Source organism: Hypanus sabinus, chromosome 22 (genome assembly GCF_030144855.1).
Source record: "Hypanus sabinus isolate sHypSab1 chromosome 22, sHypSab1.hap1, whole genome shotgun sequence".
Classification (NCBI taxonomy): domain Eukaryota; kingdom Metazoa; phylum Chordata; class Chondrichthyes; order Myliobatiformes; family Dasyatidae; genus Hypanus; species Hypanus sabinus.
The window spans coordinates 30629588-30641773 of NC_082727.1; the positions used below are offsets into that span (position 1 = coordinate 30629588).

Consider the following 12186-nt stretch of genomic DNA (forward strand, 5'->3'; position numbering starts at 1 on the left):
CTGTTCCCTGTAACTCAGGTGCTCAAGTCCTCAGACATTCTGTAAATTTTCTCTCTACTCATTCAAGCTTATTGATACCTTTCCAATAGGTAGGTGACCAGCACAAAACACAATATTCCAAATTCATCTCCAGCAATGTCTTGTACAACTTCAGCGTAATGTCTTAACTCTTGTACTCGATACTCAGATCTCTGAAGATCAGTGCTCCAAAAGTGCTTTATACAATCCTGTGATGTCACTTGCAAGGAATTGTGAATCTGTATTCCCAAATCCCTTTGTTCTACTGCATACCTTGGAGCTCTACCATTTACTGAGTAAGTCCTACCCTGGTTTGTTCTGCCAAAGTACAATAAATCTGCAATAAATTCCATCTGCCATTTTCAGCCCCTCTCTCCAGCTCTCTCTCCACTGCAAGCTTTATCAGCCTTCCTCACTGTCCAGTACACCATCAACCTTAGCATCATCCCCAAATTTGCTGATCCAGCTTAAAATGTTATCATCTAAATCATTAATATGGATGACAAACAACAATGGACCTAGCACCAAACCCTGCAGCACACCACTAATCACAGGTATGAGATGCTGCTGTTACGATATGACAACAATGAATATAGAATAGAGACAGGTTTTTTATAAACAAATTAAACATTTATTTAAACTCAGCTCAACAACAAATGAAAAATAAACAAACAACTAATTTAACCGGAAGTTAACTGCTATACGGCAACTTGAACAGATCTTAAAGCGATAAATGTGAACACAGTTCTTTAAGCAATAAATGTAAAAGTCCAAGTGATTTCGATAGTCAATTAGGAGAGACTTTCCTGAAGTAACAAATTCCTCGACGACATGATTTAACTACTGATCCTAGCCGAAATATGCTTTGCCCGAAGGATTTACAATGAAGGAAAGAAAAACGGGATAAAAGAACTGACTTTTTCCTTGACGAACAACACTGCCCCAATCCTTTCTGCTCTTATAGTAGGGATTATCTCAGATGCAGGTTACTACCTCTTTGAACGATGATTCAATAAGGTCGATCCTGTTTTACCGCCGATGACACCAGCTTTACTCGATCCTTCAGGCTTTCTGTACTTCAGTAAATTCTTCACTCTCTAACTGGACTAAAACTGGCAGCGTTGTGGCGAAACTGCCAGCAATAACCTTTGAAACTTAAGACAGAAAGTAAAACTCCACTTTAAAACAAAACTGCGTCATGAGACGAATACGCAGCATAAAGGAGTAACTGACGAATTAAACTACGAACTGACCTGCATCACAGCAAGGCTTTCCCGTTTTATACCCTGTTGGAACAGGCCATTACATGACCTCTGGTGGGAAAATTACATTATGTGACCTCACATTGGCGGGAAATTACATCACAAGACCATTACATCATGCTCACCAGATACTCAATTACATTATGGTCATAAAACAGGCACAAGATACCCACGGGGTATGTAATACTGCTTAGACTTGGATTTTACCAGCAGAGTGTCTTTGAGTTGACTTTGTTATAGCCTTTGCTTTCGATGGATGGTGCCTGACCCTGAATGTTTTCCGTTCCTGTTACTTTGGCTCAGTTCTCCTAACTTGTCAATGTATTGAGCTCCCAACACTGGATATGGTATAAAAAACCACCACAAACAAAATTTAAATTTACTTAAAAAAAAACCCTGCCTTGTCTACTCACAAACAAGAGAAGATCAAACGAGAATAGATGGTGGAAATCTGAGCAACACAACAAAATACTGGAAGATCTCAACAGGTCAGGCAGCATCTATGGAAAAAAGCACAGTCAACATTTCGAGCCCAAACCCTTCAGCAGGACTCAAGCTTTTTAACTTGATAGGAATTCCATAAGAAAAATCAAGAAAAACTTGCAAGTGATTTTTTTTCCTCAAAGTATCACCATGCTGGCTTGATACGATATTGGTTGCATTAGTGTTTTGATAGCACTTGATATTAAAATTGTGGTAAGGTTTTGTAGTTCTAGTGAGGGATAAAAATAACAGCATTCAGGGTGGTATGTGCAATTTCATGGAGTCAAAGTATCTGTACAAGAGGTGCAACTCTGGGCTGCTTCCATTAAAATTACATGGAATCTTAACATGTAAAACTTAGCATCACCCTCAAATGTAGGGAACCCTTTTGGACAGCTTGTATGGTTGAAGAAACATTACGTATAGTTTTCTCAAATCAATCTATAAATTGAAGCTATTTACAATTGTGAACATTGCTACTCTATTATAATATATATTATAAAAAACCTGGATAGACCTGTGTGATACGACTTGTATACATGTTATCAACTTGTCATCAGTGTCAATATGTACTCTGTATTCTGGGAATATTTGAAGTACCCTTGGACCATCGTAGGTCAGATAGACCTGGTGCTTTTTCTCCTTATAACATTTTAAATGATGAAATTTCAATTAAATGTATGTTCATTGCAAGAAGACTTCTAAATAATCTGTCAATAAACTATCCTAACTAGTTTAAATGTAGTTGCATGTTGTCGTTTCTGAGATGTTTATAAGGAGGGGTAATAAATATCTACTCAAATTCGAGGAACATGATGAAAGATTTAAAAAATAGAGATTGGGGATAGGGCTCAGGTCAATAAAGTTTCAAAGGTGTGTGCTGAAGTTACACTTTTTCTTTAAAAAGGCATAACCACACACTCACAGATTTTGTTAATAGTGTTACGTACCCGTGGGTATCTTATACCTGTCACGTGACCATGATGTAATTGAAGCTATGCTGGATATAAGGTAATGGTCTTGTAATGGGGGGGGGGGGTGACATCATTTTCCCGCCAGTGAGAGGTCATGTGATAGTTTTTTTCAACAGGGTATAAAGGGAGAATCCCACCCTGTGACGTGGGCAGTTCATGGCTGAATTCGCCATTGACTCCATGCTGCTGTGTATTCTGATGTTATGACGCAGTTTCGTTTAAAAGTGGAGTTTTACTTTCTGCCTTAAGTCAAAGGTTATTGCCGGTAGTTGTACTACAATACTACCAGTTAAAGTAGTTGGAGAGTGAAGATTTGTCGAAGTTCGAGAAGCTGAGAGCTCGAGGAAAGTTGATGTTGGCTGTGAAGCAGGTTGGACCTTTATTTAATCTTCGCACAAGGAATTAGTAACCTGTGTCTGTGTTAACTCCTGTTTCGCCAAAAAAGTGCAGAGAGTTAGATGCAGAGTTTTGCCAAGGAAAGGTCAGTGCTTTTAAGCCGTTTTATTTTCTTTAATCGTACATCCCTCGGCAAAGCATACTTCGGCTGGGATCAGCAGTAACGTTGTGAAAGAGGATTTAATTTAAGGAAAGTCTCCCCTTTAACTGACTGTAAATCATTTTGGACTCTGCAATAATATTTTAAAGAACTGAGTTCGCATTTCTCACTTCAAGGACTGTTCGAGCTGCCGTATCGTAGCTGACTTCCGGTTAAGTTAGTCGTTTGTGTACTTTTGGGGTTTTTTTTAGCAGTGTTTAATAAATGTTTTATTTGTTATAAAAAAAACCTGTGTCAGTTATATATTCATTGTTGCTGGATCATAATACTAGAGGCACAGAGTACAAAAGTTGCTTTAAATCTAGAGGAGCATCAATGAGCACTACTTTTCAAAGTTCAAAGTACATTTATTATCAGAGTACACCCTATCCTCGTTATATGCAGGGGATACATTCCCCGCAGTCGACGCATAATGTGAATAATTATTTAAATAGAGAAAGTAGGGATGTGTTCCAGAGGGCTTCCTAAATATGTTTTATCTGTAATTCATTCACATTTTCATACCAATACAACACAAAAGCAGTACCACAAGGCACATTCGTATTATATTTCATCAATTTAATGTCATATTCAATGTAATAAATCATAGAAAATTAACAGTACTCACCAACAGTGGGAGGTGTGTTCGCTCAGGGAGATGAGTGGTTGTTGTGGTGTCAGGCAGGTTTACGTGGATAAGGTGCATGGATGCTTGTGGTCGTCAGGATCATATCAAGCACAGCAAGGGGTGAAGGAAGACTCACAGGACTCTTAGAACTGCCGGCACCGGTTTGAGGAAAGTGATGAGGGTTGTTTGCTTGGCAGCATTTTGTTTTTCTGCATAAATTTGCTTGTAAGGAAGAAGGGTTGACGGCAGGGAATGACTGAAATGCTGACTCCGTTCTAAACTTGGGTCCATGTCCATCGCCATTTGTGCCAAGTGTTCTGACTTCCACCATTCCCTCACTGTTGGTAAACTCCTGGGACTTTCAAAATCATTTGTTGTTTGCAGCATCTGCGAGATAGTTCGCCGTTAAAAAAAATACGCCTTGAATGTGGATCACACCTTGGTCCAGTGGTTGAATCAGCGATATCGTGTTAGGCGGCAGGAAACGCACTGTTATGTTAGGATGAATGCTGTTCAAATGTTTAGGATGGTCTGGCGCATTGTCAAGCAACAAAAGAACTTTAAAGGCAAGATTCTGTTCCTGGCATTAGCGTCCCAGAGCTGTGTTACCTTCACCTGATGCCACGCTGTTTATAATTTCCAACTTTTTTTCAAGTGTTAAAGCGGTTCTCTGCTGCTCGGCTGATGGCCCAGGACATTACATCGGGTGCTTAGGAGGCATGGTTAAATATTTCAAACACAAAATCACTGCACTGTAGGTAAAACCAACAGAAGTTTAAGAGCACAAGATCGCACATCCACATCTTGCCAAAACCAATGTGTGACTGTGAGGTGTGAGCATGTGACGTTTTGGCGGGAAAGCAGTACTCCTTGCATAACTGTGAGTTTTGGACGCATAGAAGGAGACGTTGGTAGAAATAGGTTCCTTGCATAACTGTGAATCCGCAGAGACTGAAGACGCATATAACGAGGATAGGGTCTAAGTATACTTAATATCTTGAGATATGTCTCCTGACAGGCAACTACAAAACAAAGCAACCCAATAGAACCTATTTTAAAAAAAGATCGTCAAACACCCAGTATCAGAGAGGGAAAAACACAAATCGTGTAAACAGTAAAAGTAAGCAAATAGCATTCAGAACTGAAGCTCATGAAAGTGTGTCCACAGACGTGAGGCATCACTGTAGCTGATTCAAGAGCCCGAAGGTTGCAGGCCATAACTTCAGTTCTGTGCAGACACAAGTAAATGTCACAAAACAGTGAGCTGAACCTGCTCGTCTCTTGCCTCTGGCCCCAACACCCTGAATTTTTCAAACAGACTGGTGCCTAAATCATCCAAACTTTGCATCATTCCTTGCTCTCAGATCTGTACCCTGCCACGCCGCAACCATTCCACACCTTTGAGACTTCAGTTCACACTGCAAAAATGCCAGGTCATCCAGGTGGTTAAAAAGCTCAATTCTGAAAGGGAAGTTATGGGCTATTGTTTGCAATGATCATTTACCAGCAAAAGTGTGATTAATAGAGTATTTAGTTGTTTTCTGAGTTTCACCAGTATCATCTTTATCTAGTGTTGTGTACCCTAATTTTAATATCACCAGAATATGTCATGAAATTTGTTAACTTTGTGGCAGCAGTACAATGCAATACATGATAATTGCGAAAAAAACTGAATTAAAGTGTGTGTCTATCTCTCTCTCTCTCTCTCTCTCTCTTCATATTTATATATCTATATATTGCATAAAATAGGAAATAACAAATAAAAGTGAAACACCCTGGTTTTCTTGGCTGTGTAAGTCTAGGGAAGACACTCTCAATTCCCACCAAACTCATGAGATTGAGACAGCTCATCCTACCCCCAAACCCCAGTTTGTGTGGATGCTGTGTAATTTGCTGCCATGTTACAATTAGTGCCATGAAATAACACAGTAGACTGCATGCAATTAAAGGAATTATATTTATGAATCTTAACTGAGGGGTAAAAGAATAACAAAAAGAAAAGGGCCCATTCTAATTAAACAGTCAAATGTGCGCAAGTTGGAACTCATCTTGAACTTCTCCGTCACTCACGGGCTGGGCCCTCGGTCATTGTGAAAGCACACACCACCTTCCGAGCGTTGCTCGCAATCCATCTCGAACAAATGGGTCTCCCACCGGATCGTAAGCTATGACCGGTTCTCCCCAGCATCTTCTCTCCTCATCTCCCACCGAACACAAGCCCGACCAAACTTATTCCCTCACCAGAGAAACCTCCACTTAATTCGACCATCCTAATTGGATGGCACACATTTCTCCTTATCTTTTATCTTCAACAGTACAGGCAGTCCCTGGGTTGCGTACGAGTTTGTTCTCGAGTCTGCCTTTAAGTCAGATTCGTATGTAAGTCGGAACAAGTACATCTGGTATTATTGAGCGTCAGTTCATCAAATGTTTGTCTTAGTATATAGTACAGGCAGTCCCCGGTTAGGTGCGAATTCCATTCTTGAGTCCACATTTAAGTAGGATTTGTACGTAAATTGGAACAAGTACATCTGGTATTATTTAGCGTCAGTTAGTCAAACGTTTGTCTTAGTATATAGTATATATTTTACCTTTCTATGCATATAAAACACTTAAGAAATGTATGTATTCCAATAATTAAACCACTGCGTTGCTTAGTAATAATTGTAGCTTTCATCGGGGCAGGGCCTTTCACATGCTCCATTATTCTCACTTTATCTATTATCCTTTAAAATTGTTCCGATAGTTGACCGACTAACCTAATGCTTTTCTAATGACCGATGGTGTTTCACCTCTTTCCAAACGCTTTATTATTTCCACTTTATTTTCAATTATGATCACTTCCCGTCAATGGAACAGAAACACTGTGGGCGTCGGGTCCTGTCCTCCACCGGCTCCCGAGGTCTGCTGGGTCTTAAGGATATTAGGATTCCCACAATGTTCTGCGTGGGAATTTAAACTGGAGGTGGCAGTGTTATTTTTTACGAGGTCAAGTTGCGAGCTCGACATTAACCCGGCACAGGAGTGGTCTGTCACTGGATCGAACTCGGAAACCTCTGTTCTCCAACCTGGCACTGATCTCACTGCGCCACCAGCCGACCTGAACGGGGGGTGGGTGGGGGGGGGGGGGTCAAGATGAATCTTACTAAGAAAATTTTAAGCCAAATACAAAGTTAAACACTCAACACAGTGTCAACGGCAACGACTTAAATAGCGAATGGCGTCCGGATCCGACTTAAAATGGCGGACGGCGTCGCCTTCTTCGGTTCATAAGTGCAAGTTGTCCGTAAGTCGGACGTTCGTAACTCGGGGACTACCTGTAACCCAAACAAGCTGAAAAAACAGAACAGACTGTTCTTACAGAAGTACTAAATGAAATACATACAGCATAACAGTAAAAATATGAACCAGGGCATTACACACAGAACATCCTAATTTACGAAGGATGTCAAGTTAAAATAAAGGCTAAACACACAGCTCTCCACAGGCAGTACAGTTGGGATGAGCTGAAAATTTTGTCTTATGTTCTAGGATTCTATGACAGCAACCCATTTGATAAACTTTTCTTTTGTTTTATCTTGCAGCTTGTTTTGAGAAAAAAATTGTGAATTAGAATGGTTGATTTAATTATCTTTGAGTTCTGTCACATATTTCTGGTCCCTCCTTGTTTTTAAATGTTTGTTTCTAGATAATATCAAATTTGTCAATTTCCTTGTTGATCTCACCCTAGGTTTTTGAAACCTGAAATACTCATCTGAGCACAATCCTTTCCACAGATCAACATTTCCAATTTCCTGTTCTGTTCAGTACCACTCACTATTCAAAACCTATAGGTGCAGGTTTTTAACAAAACGTCTATTGTTTGAAAAACACGTCATATAACACAAAGTGGTTTTGTTAAATGCTTCATTGAATTTCACTTGGTTAATTTCAGCGTTTGTTCTATTACACAGCAGGTACAATAAAACTCGAGGTTGCAGTAGTTGCTTATTGATTGATTCTGTGTCCTATTGAACTCCAACAATGATCAACACCTTTTTGCACATACTCCAATTTGTTCTTCAGAGGTTTATAAAAGATATAGGCAAAGTATTTGAGTAAATCACTTCACTAAAAAGGAATATCTGAAATCTGGCTGGGAGTAGAATTTAATTACCTTGACTTTTACCTGAACATACAATTTTTGAAAATTTAATTTTCTCAAAATGATCTCAAATTTCCACAAGATACTGTGTGTAGTAAAATGTTAAGCAATTTTGAACGGAAAGGTATATTGATAAAATAGAACTTGAAGTTGTTATAGAGTTACAGAGCAATACAGCCTGGATCCATGAATGTCCAATCTACCATGACATTGCTTTTAACAAGCTATGCACTTGTAGTCCTGGATCCCTCTGTTCCATTCTGTTCCTTGTTGCCCTACCAAGCATGGTATAAGCTCTACTCTGACTTTCCAAAGGGTATTACCTCATACTTAACTCTATCAAAAATTAATTTATTGCTCCTCTGCCCATTTCTTTAACTGATCAAGCTCCCCCTGTAATCCATTATAACCATTTCACTGTCAACACTTCCAAATTTTGTGTTATCTGCATACGTGCTGATTATGCTTTGTGCATTCACATCCTAATCATTTTATAAATAATGAATAACTACGTTGTTGATCAAAATGATGTACATTTACACAATAGGTAATGATTTGAAGCTGCTTTGTGATGCGGCCATATTGAATTACCTTGGAACAGTGTTTTGTAAAGTGAGAGGAGTTATTCTTTCAGCCTCTCCTGATTAATCTTCCCTGCCCTCTCCCCCCACCATACCCAAAATGTGACTTTTGTCTTTCATCTTTAAGAGTTTGTATAGCCAAAAAAAGTCATAAGGTTTGTAAGTTGAAGACAATGCAGTAATTTTATTACTTGAACTTTATGTCCGGTGTATGTTGCTGGGAAATTGTGAGAACGTTGGATGCATTTTGGATGCTTGACTCTGGTCCTCTACTAGACAATGGCAGATGTTACTCAGCTTCTTTTGGTAATCTTTGAGCCATGGCCTCCAATAGCAAATCACAGAATGATCTTGATCTTTGTTTTAATGTTTTATTAATCTTCTACCCGAATCCTTTTGGGAGAGAGTTCAGATTTCCATGACAATTTGTGGGGGAGGGGTGGGGGCTTCCTTCGTTCTGTTCTTAATGACCACACACTAATTTTAAGATTTTTTTTATGGTTTTCATTTGATACCCTGCATTTCCTAATTTTTTTTTTCTGGATTCTTTCAAGAGGTAGTGGTTACTCTGCGAAATCCTTGATAAATAAGGTGCAATTCTAGAGAGAAAAAGACATAAGTTCAAAGTAAATTTATTATCAAAATACGTCCATGTCACCATATACTACACAACATTAATTTATCTGGTCAGTGCTATTTTGCTCTGGATGACCTGTCTCAATTGCTGCAGATTAAAAGAAAACTTTTTCCCACAGGTAATGAAAATTGAAAAAAATCTACAGCTGCTTGAAATCTAAAATAAAAGCAAAATGCTGAATGAATTCCACAGATGTGACTGCATTTGCAGGAAGAGAAACAATAAATCTTTCATCAGAACCCATCTGTCTTTGATCTAGAATCTCAACATTGCTTCTTCTCCTACAGATGTAGTCTGACTTATGAGCATTTTCAGCATTTTCTGTTTTTATTTTCCCATAGTTCTTCTTTTGTGTATGCAGTCTATCAAAATTTATTGTATGTATTATTTTCCTTTATGCAGCTGCAGTATACAACTGGAATGTTTAACCTGTAAAATACGTACATTACCTATCAGAGCCATTTATGACCAAAATATGTCATGGTACTTAAGCGATGTAATTTAAAATTAGATGCTGCAGTGGAATGTCAGTCTTCAAGCGTGCACAGTAAGAAAGATTGCTTGGTTTAGATGTTTGTTTTCAAGTGGAGGTTCAAAAGGCTGCGGTTTTACATACAAGACCATAAGACATGGGAGTATAATCAGGTCATTTGGACCTTTGAGCCTGCTTCACCATTCCATCATGGTTGATTTATATTCCTCTCAACTCCATTCGTTTGCCTTCTCCCCATAACTTTTGATGCCCTTGGTAATCAAGAACCTATCAACCTTGACCTCTATAGGCATCTGTGGCAATTAATTCCACAGATTCAACATCGTTTGGCTAAAGAAATTCCTCCCCATCTGTGTTCAAAAGGGGCATCCTACTATTATGAAACTGTGCCCTCTGGTCCTACTAAAGGAAATATCCTCTCCACAACCCCTCTGTCTAGGCCTTTCATATTCAATAGGATTCGACGAAATCCCCACTCATTCTTCTAAACTGTTGTGATTACCGACGCAGAGTAACCAAACACTCCTCATGCGTGCACCGTGTCATTCCCAGTGGATCATCCTCTTGAGTCTCTGCTGGACCCACTCCTTGGATAAGTGGGCCAAAACTGCTCAAATACTCCAAGTACAGTCTGATTAATGCTTTACAAAGCTTCAAACTGGTAGTGATATTCTTTGTCTTCCTCATCTAGCATAAAAATTTAGAAAAGTCTGGCTTCTGTAAATTTGAAAATGAGTTGTAATTTAGTTAAAATCGTTCTCAAACATTCTAGTGATAAATGTAACTACATAATGTACTGATGGTGTACAAAATACAATGCAAAACATTGTGACAGTTTTAAAAATTTGAAATCCCTCTCTATATGAAAATCAACAATCTCTCTCTTTCTCCTTTCTAGCTAAATTTCTCATTGCTGGAGAGATCAGTAAGGATTGTTGATAAGTGTTTCAGGAATCTGAAATGTGTTGCGGAATGCAAATAATACCTGTATGAAATGCAAGAAGAAATAACTATTCAGCCATGTATGAAACTTGAAGTACCATATAGTCTGTAGTTGCAAATTAAAAGATATGCAGTGGAGGAGCAAAAGATGTGCATCCTGATACAAATATTTCAGCCTAAGACATTGGGATAAAATCTGCCATTTCTGGTCATAGAGTTGTACACAATGGAATAAGGCCCTTCATCCCGTATGTATCCAGATCGATTAAGGTATATATTCAAGTTAATCCCATTTCCTAGCACTTGATTTGTATCCCTCTAAAATCCGATCATCCTGTCTCATACTTCTCAAGTACATCTAAGGTCCTGGCCTCAACCACTTTCTAGTGTAGCAGCTGGTTCCATATATCTATCATCTACTGTGTTTTCCAAGAAGTTGCCCTTCAGCTTCTAATTAAAGCTTTCAATTTAAACCTTAAAACTGTCTTCTGGGTTTCAGTTCACCAACTATGGAAAAGAAAGGTGACTCATCCTATCTGTGCCTCTCATGACATATTTCTCCAAGAGATCACCCTATGCTCCAAGAAGTAAAGGCCCAGACTATCTAATCTCTCTTTATAAATCAGTGCATAGAGCCCTGGCATTATCCTTGCAAATCTTTTTTTTCCACTCTTTCCAGTCTATTCACATTCTTCTTATTAGCGACGTCTGGGATCACATCCACAGCATTTTGGAGGGGGAAGAAGAGCAGCCAGATGTCTTGGTACATATTGGTACCAATGACATAGGAAGGAAAAGCAAAGAGGTCCTTAAGAGAGAATTTAGAGAGCTAGGTAGAAAATTGAGAAGCAGGACCTCCAGGGTAGTAATTTTTGGATTACCTGTGCCACACACCAGTGAGGATAGAAACAGGATAATTTGGCAGATAAATGCGTGGCTGAGAAGCTCATGCAGAGGGTAGGGCTTCAGGTTCTTGGATCATAGGGATCTCTTCTGAGGGTGGTTTGAACTGTATGAAAGGTTTGGCTTGCACCTGAACCCAAAGGGGACCAGTACTCTAGCAGGCAGGTTTGTTGAAGTTGTTGGGGAGGGTTTAAATTAATTTGGCAGGAGGATAGGAACCAGAGTAAAGGGACTCAGATGGGATGGATGGCAAAAAAGCAAAGATAGCATGCAGTCAGACAGTCAGGAAGGGCATGCAGATAATGTGACAAAATTACATCCAGCATGGTGAGTATCAGTGCATTAGGGATGCAGAATCAAAAAGGGTAGTAAATACAGTACTCAAAGTGTTATATCTCAATGTAAGAAGTAAGGTGAATGATCTTGTTGCACTTTTACAGATTGTTGGTATGATGTGAAGGCCATCACTGAATTGTGGCTGAAGAATGGTTGTACTTGGGAGCTAAATGTCCAAGGTTACACATTGTATCAGAGGGATAGGAAGGTAGGCAGAGCGGGTGGCATGGCTCTTCTGGTAAAGAATGGA

General features: G+C 39.2%; 1 protein-coding gene across 3 annotated transcripts in view; it reads left to right on the forward strand.

Annotated features, from left to right (window-relative positions):
- ipmkb (inositol polyphosphate multikinase b) overlaps window positions 1–12186 on the forward strand; it is a 262387-nt gene that overhangs the window by 16027 nt on the left and 234174 nt on the right. The gene's annotated exons all lie outside the window — the stretch shown is intronic.